Genomic DNA, 8,248 nt, shown 5'->3' on the forward strand with positions numbered 1-8,248 from the left:
GGGGCGCCGCCGGGGGGGGGGGGGGGGAGAAAGTCCCCTATCCACATGTAAATGTATAAACTAGGGGGAAAGCTTCCTCTTCTCTGTATCATTCTTACGTGAGCATTAGAGAGAAGGGAAAGGTGGACTGAGAGGTCAAAGGGAGGGAGACCTTCCCTCTCTGGGGCTGCAACGTCACACACACACACACACACACACACACACACACATATATATATATAATTTTATTATCAAATTTATACCCTGCCCTACCAGCCGGAGCCGGCTCAGGGCGGCTTACAGAAAGAATAAAACGCACAATAGACAGTTTAAATAATCCTAAAACCATATGTGAGTGATACTCAGTTCTATCTTTTCCACATAATTCTGAGGATGTTGTTGATGTTCTGAACCAGTGCTTGGAGAGAGTAATGAGCTGGATGAGGGTGAGCAAGCTGCAACTTAGTCCTAACAACACAGAGATGGATCAGTAGAAAGGCAGACTAGAGATTTGTTCTCCCTTGTCTTGGATTGGGTTATACTACTCCCCTTCAAAAGTCAGGTTTGCATCTTGGGAGTTCTGCTTGACAAAGCGGTCAGTTTAGAAAACCAGGTGGCTGCAGTGGCTCAGAGTGCATTTGCCCAGCTCTGGCTGGTGACTCAACTGCTTTCATTCCTGGTTCAGTCCGATCTAGCCACAGTGACCCCTGCCTTAGTGACCTCTAGACTGGACTATTGTGATGAGTTCTACTCAGGACAACCCTTGAAGAGTGGAGGCTGCAGCTAGTGCAGAATGCTGGGGTTCGACTGCTGGTCAGGGCAAGTTACTGGCATCATGTGACCCCCCCCCCCCAATATTATAGCAAATATATTGGCTTCCAATCTGTCCCTGAGCCCAATTCAAGGTGTTAGTTTTGACTTTTAAAGCTCTACATAGCTTGGGACCAGGGTATTTGAAGGACCATCTTCTCCCCTACATTCCTGCCTGGGAACTAAAATCACAGGGAGAGGTCCTCTTGAGTGTCCCATCGACCAAAGGAACTCCTTGGGGGAGCAGACGAGAGAGGGCCTTTGCACTGGCAGCCCCACGGCTATGGAACAACCTCCCCAGGTAGGTACACCTGGTCCCCCCACTCAAATCTTTAGGAGGCAGTTGAAGGCAGTTTTATTCATGACAGTATTTGATTACTTTTTTTTTTTTTTTGCGCCTACTGGCAGTTTTAACTAACAGTTTTTATGTATTAGTATTTGCAATGTAAGCTGCCTTGAATTACTAAAAGGTAGAAAGGTGGCTAATAAAAGTTTAAATAAATACATGTGGTAGGTAGACTGTGATGGCCAAAACTCCTTCATGGGCACCTTTTTGTACCTAAGGTGCCTATAAACTTAAAAGGCGAACTTCCCTCTTCCTTGACAGCTGATGAGTCATTCAAGAAACAATCAATATGTTGGGGTGGGTTGGGGCCCCCTCACCCATTTCGTTTGCCAGTAAGTATACAAATCCTACAAGCTTAATAAAGGCCCTGTTCAGGGCCATGTAGTCAATACTCCACATGAGCCAATGTCAAAGCATCTTGCATGTTTTCTGGTCCTATACCTATGGCTTGATTGGCCAAGAGACCTAAAGGAAGAGAGAAGAAGAAGAGATTGGATTTATACCCCGCCCTTCACTTGGAGTCTCAGAGCGGCTTACAAACTCCTTTCCCTTCCCCTCCCCACAACAGACACCCTGTGAGGTGGGTGGGGCTGAGAGAACTCTGACACAAACCGCTCTTTCAGAAACAGCTGTGCCAGAGCTTGTGTGACTGACCCAAGGTCACATCAGCAGGTGCAAGTGGAGGAGTGGGGAATCAAACCCAGTTCTCCCAGATTAGAGTCCGCACACTTAACCACTACACCAAACTGGCTCTCAAACTGGGATGTCCCTCATAGCAATCCCTACAGGTACGTTGGGTAGTAATCAGAAATCACTCATCCAGGGATAATGCTGTTCTTGTCATTCCAGTCCTGCAAAGATTTTGCTGTCTTCTAGCCTAGTAATTAAATGTTAGGGCTGGCTTTATGAACCTACCACCAATGTGGAGTCACAGCACCAAAGTATTTTTATTTTTCTACCTTTCCTATTTTGTTAAGCACTCTGTGTGTCCATGTTTTACCAATAAACATATGGCTTTTTCTTAAGTGAGTGGAAGAGTACTGCAATACTCACATTGCCTAGATAAACTCATAATGTTATTGGTTTGAAAAGGAATGGGGAGTTGGAAAATCTGTGTTTCCAAACTGTAAGAGCCACAGATCTGCTCTTAGTTCCCCTAAGGTATCTCTTGGGGATACCTCGCTGCCTTAGGAGGAGCCACAATTTCCAGGGGGATTGTGGCAGCACAAGGGTATGGGAAAGCTCAGAGGAAGGATTTGTGGGTCTGAGGGCTCATGATGGTGTGTTGGAGGGGATGGTTGGAATCGCCTGGTAGAGAAGTTCAGGTCAATAACATGTTGCTGTGTCATCAGTGCCAGGAATGGTAACAAGATTTCAACTACTATAACAAGTGCAGAGGTGACATTATTTCATTGAATAGGGCAATCACTATTTTTTCTTTAGGTTTACTGACAGATCAAGAACTCTGAATCTCAGATATTCAGTAATGCAGTAATCTCAGATATTCAGTAATGCAGTAAACATGGGTGTGGTTTGCAGTGAGATTAGAAGATCTTTTGGGGACAGTATTGTATTGACCTATGTGGGGGATACCCTAGTGCAAGGAGTCCTCCCGCCATTGAGTCTAAACTACAAACCAAATCCAGTTCAAGGTTTTGGTATTAACCTTTAAAGCCCTGCACAGTCTAGGACCTACATATCTACAAGACTGCCTCTCCCACTATGTCCCCCGAAGAGCATTACGCTCATCTGAACAATGGCTGCTGGTGGTTCCCAGCCCTAAAGACATCCAATTTAGCCTCAACCAGAGCCAGAATCTTTTTGGCTCTGTCTGGCTCCAGCCTGGTGGAACACTTTCCCGAGTGAGATCAGGGCCCTGTGGGATTTGGTTGAGGCGATGGGTGTCTCATCATTCTGGCCTCCCCTGCTCCACACACACACACCCCGACTTAACTTATTCAGTAATTGTGTGGAGTGTTTACCCACTGCCCTTTTTAATCTTGACCTACAAGCAGTCTTGGTATGTTAAAAAAAAATTAAATTTTTAAACAGTAGAATGTTTCTATTGTTTTATTTGTATTTTTAATATATTGTGACCCACCCTGAGCCCTGCGTGTGGGGAAGGGCAGGACAAAAATCCAAACAATAATTAAATGAACAGAAAAGAGAGCTTGAACCACACTGGGATGCCTGTCATAGAAGGCCGGGTTCTCCTACTGGGGAGGATCCTGGCATGCGTGTGAGTTTTTTTAATAGTATAGGAAGAGCAAAACATGTGGAAGAATACTCTCACCTTGTGTAAGATTAGTATATTTAAACCAGTGCGCCCCCCCCCCCCTTATATTTAAACGTGTCCTCTTTGGCTGACATGCAACTGAAAACCTAGTAGTAGAAAATCCAATGTGGCTGTTACACCCACATTCTTACCCGTGGCCTCACCTGCCAAAGGTATGTACATTCATGTGTGTTAAAATACACCCCCACCCCAGTTTCAGTACTCAGAAATAGTTTCTATATTTGATCATGCTATCGGCAAGAATGACACTTATATCAACAAAGAAGAGATGTCGGAGACCACGTCCAAGATTTCGCCCTAGCTCTGCTGTGCTCTGTTCTCTTCATAGTCCTGCCTGGTGCCTCGGCTTCAGGTCTCTCCCCCCCCCCCCCTCCTGCCATGGGGCGTAATAAAACTGACTGACTCTTGCAGGATGATATCTTGGAAAAACGTAAACACTGTTCAGCAGAGACAGGATTCAAAGCCTGGGTTTCCTTATTGGTAGGTAGCTTAGCTGTCTAGTAGATAAAGATGACACCTGTGGGGGTTGTGGAAGTTCGGGACTGAAAGCTCTGCTGTTGTCTTTGCAGTTCTTGTACAGCTACAGTTGACTCCAGGTTACTCTCTACTGGGCTCTGAATTACGTGATGGGGACTTGGAAAATGTACACTGTCTGGATAAAAACAGCAGGCACTCTATGCATCAGCTGATTTCCTGTAGAGATTTTCTGACTCAGATAAAATGCAGAATCCTGAGCATTCAATGGGCTTCCTTTTAGTTCTTTTATTACTGGACAAACGGATCACTGAAGCAACTCACTGCTAATGCCTCCAGATCACTCTTGCCAGTGCTATGACTTACTAGCTAGGGCCGGGGGCAGGTTTTCATGGGTCCTTGGGTACAGGGTGTGTCTGTCTGTTGGCCCCTTCGGCTAGCCCCTTCCGCAGCCATCTTGCTCCACAATCTCAGATTCCCCTCCCCCGTCACAGGCACAGCTATGCTTGAGAGAGTTGACGGTTACATTCTTTTTACTCTTTTTTTATTCCCATCATTGCCAGCAGGTCTACAAGGAACAAGGAAGAGTCTTCGCAATATTGCAGGGGCCGATTGGGAGGGGTGACTGGAGGAAACAGCAGAGTGGAAATCTGCCTTCAGGCACTTATACTTGGAAATGGGAGCCCCCACCCAATGTCTACTGTTGGTGCTGGGCCCTTGGTTGTTGGCCTCAGCAGCTGCACAGCTGTGCTGACCATGCCTGGCACCAGTCTTGGAGAGGACATCAAGTTTCTGATGCCACACCCAAATCTACTCAGGCAGCAGAACAATTATCTTTATGATTCTTGCACACTCACTGACACTGCCCTTGAGAGCCAGTTTGGTGTAGTGGTTAAGTGCGCGGACTCTAATCTGGGAGAACCGGGTTTGATTCCCCACTCCTCCACTTGCACCTGGCTGGATGACCTTGGGCAAGCCAATAGTCCTGATAAGAGCTGTCCTTGAAAAAGAGCAGTTTCTGTCAGAGCTCTCTCAGCCCCACCTACCTCACAGGGTGTCTGTTATGGGGAGGGGAAGGGAAATGAGTTTGTAAGTTGCTCTGAGACTCCCTTGGGTAGTGAAGGGTGGGATATAGACCCAATCTCTTCTTCTCTTCAGTTGTAATACTTTTCTATCCTTTTGCTGATTTCCCCCACAAAATCAGCAATCAAAATCCACTGCTCCACATCAATCTGTTAGCGCCCCCCCATGGTGAATTGTCTTCTTCATCTCACACCACAGAAGGAACATAATAGAGTAAGGTTTGATATTTTTGCTGGAAAGACCAAAGAGGTGATAAAGGTGAACAAAACTTTCTGACCTCAATGGGTGTGTAAAAATTGCTCACTAGGAACTCTGGGAAGCAACAACGATTGCAAAGAATTATTGAGGAAGGGAATGATTTGGTGATATACACATCCACAGACAATGGTAATGAATAAATGTAAGGGTGTTCAGCTGCATCACTAAAGAATAATTTATTTGGGTTTCAGCTCCAAAATATTGCCTGGGGGAGGAGAAAACTTGTACTTTAAATGAATCTGATGAGTTTTAAGGCCCCCACACCCAAGCATTCAGCTTTGCCTTGAAAGTGCTTTCTCTAATAACAGGAACTGAAGGAATTTTAAAATGAAGAAGGGTGAGAGGAAAAGAAAAAAAATCCCTCTTGAAGGAACAAATGTATATTTAGTTGCTGTAGATTTTCCGGGTTGTGTGGCTGTGGTTTTGGCATTGTAGAAGTTCTACAAAGGTTCTACAATGCCAAGATCACGGCCACACCACCCGGAAAATCTACAGCAACTAATGAACTCCAGCCGTGAAAGCCTTTGAAAATAAATGTATATTTCTTTGGTCTTTAATTCTCCTTAAATTGGTCTTGGACTTAGTTCCCTAAACAAGTCCCCAAGGAGAGTTGCGTTTGGTTTTATGTCCCTTGCAACTTGGACAAAGGCAAAACTGGGGCAATCCAGATCAAATTAGGCATGGTGAAGTTCCACAGGATTCAAAGTGGAGCTAAATTACACCATTTATGGCAATCCTATGCACAATTACTTCCAAGCAAGTCCCACTGAATTTCTTTCTGTGTCAACATGTGTGCAAGCTATAAATCCTGTCAACTTGGATGCAATTTTTAGATACGTCTATTTTTCACAGGATTCATTACCATCATTCGATGGCCTTGCCCTCTGTGGCATAGCTGAGGCTTCATTAAGTTATTCGAACAATTCTACCCCCTCCTCCCCCCTTGAACAAGTCAGCTCACATTAACAAATGGCAGCAGAGCTGATAATACAACATTAAAACAGTAATGTCAGTCTTAAATTCATCAAAATAAAGGGAGTGATGACCCAGCATTCATTAATGAGCTGCTTCCTCTGCTCCTGCAATTTGAGAATGTTGGTCTTCAAGGGGTATTTTCTAACTCAGGAAAGCAGCTGACTACCATCAGGTATATGGCTGAGGCATTGCTTCAGATGGGAGAGATCCTACAAGTTGTATCTACTAAAATCAATTGAGAGAAGCAGATATATCACAGTTATTTTGAAGAATGACATACAAGTAGGGCATGGATTTACAAGTATCTTAACAGTCTATGGCTGTTCTGAAAAGTAAAAAAACTTTCTGTGGCAGACTTTTAGCATAATGATGACTTTGGGGGGTGTTCCTCTTACACTAGCACACAACACGGAGTCTTACCGCACCTATCCATGCTCTGCTTATAAACATCCTTGTGAAACTACTGTAACCAGATAGCATAGGAATACCACCTGAGAACCCCTACCCCAAAGCTTTGTCTCTGAACCCCAAGATTCTCTGGTCTAGTGCAGTCAGATACTCTGGTCTAGTGCAGTCAGATCCATCATTTGATATTAAATCAGGGTCTCTCTATTAAGATGTATTTAACTGCAGGAACTTGACTGCTGTGAGAACTCTGGAAAACATTAATCAAACTTATTTTGTGTGATTCTCTGTGAATCCTCATACCCGGGCAATGACTAACACTCCCTATCTGCAGGACAATAATCTGGGTTCTGAGAAGGGGCAGGAGAGGGAGCTGCTGCTGGAGTGATGAGTGTTTTATTATTTGCCTTTCTTTAACTGCTGAGGAGAAGCAGCTGAGGGTGCTGTGTGGGTGTGTATAGCCTGTTGGAGAGTGGTGCTTGTTTGAGGAAGTGTGGTTTCTGTTTGTCCCAAGAATTCCCATAGAGAACCTTTGTCTTGTGTCTTGACATTATGCCAGTTATGAGATCAGCCAGGTTTTGCTCACACTCCAGTTTTAAGTTCTTGTGCCCACGTGACAATTGGAAAAGGTGTCATGAAAATGCATATACACACACATGCTCAGATACTGTATCCTAAGCCGTAATTTGCCAATGTAACGCATTTTATTATTTGTGTCCAGATATACCTTTTCTGTGTTGACTGTAGTGCCAAACTTTGGTGTGTGTATGTGTATATGGATTTTTTTAAAAAATGACAATAGCAGGGATGTGTGAAGTTCCAAATAACAGTTGTGCCATGTGTAATCACAGCTGTTCTGCAAATCTTCCTGTTTAGGAAATGGTGTTGGTAGATTGATTTGTTCACCTATTTCTAGCATATTTGATGCTCATCATGTTCTCATTTTATTTTTGACCTTGTTTATACCATTGAAGCAGGTACATTCCTTGTAGCTGTATCATATGAGGCATGTACATCTCTCTCTCTCTCTCTCTCTCTCTCTCTCTCTCTCTCTCTCTCTCTCTCTCTCACACACACACACACACACACACACACACACACACTGTACACACACACACACACACACACACACACACACACTGTACCAAGATGCAATGCAACAACTCACTGCTCCAACATGTGTTTCTGGTAATTCTCAAAGTGAAATAAAAATAAATTCTAGTGAGTCTATGATCCTAATATGTAATATCACAATGCAGATTCTGGCTATTAGAGTTATAGGACAGGGATCCCCAAAGTTTTTGTGCCTGAGTTCACCTTTGGAATTCTGACACAGCATGATCGGTTAAGCCACAAAATGGCTGCTGCAGGAGGCAGAGCCAGCCAAAATGGCTGCTAGGGTTGCCAGTTCTGGGATGGGAAATATTGGGAGATTTGTGGGGTGGAGCCTGGGGAAGGTGGGGTTTGTGAGGAGAAGGACCTCAACAGGATATAATGCCATAGAATCCATCCTCCAAATCTAGGGTTGCCATCCCCCCCCCCAGTGGGCCCAGGGTTTCCCCCGCTTTCAGGGCTCCCAATCTGCCACTGAAGAGCCCTGCCCCCAGAGAACCGTGTCTTGC

This window comes from Gekko japonicus, unplaced genomic scaffold (genome assembly GCF_001447785.1).
Source record: "Gekko japonicus isolate JY-2015 unplaced genomic scaffold, Gekko_japonicus_V1.1 scaffold443, whole genome shotgun sequence".
Lineage (NCBI taxonomy): Eukaryota > Metazoa > Chordata > Lepidosauria > Squamata > Gekkonidae > Gekko > Gekko japonicus.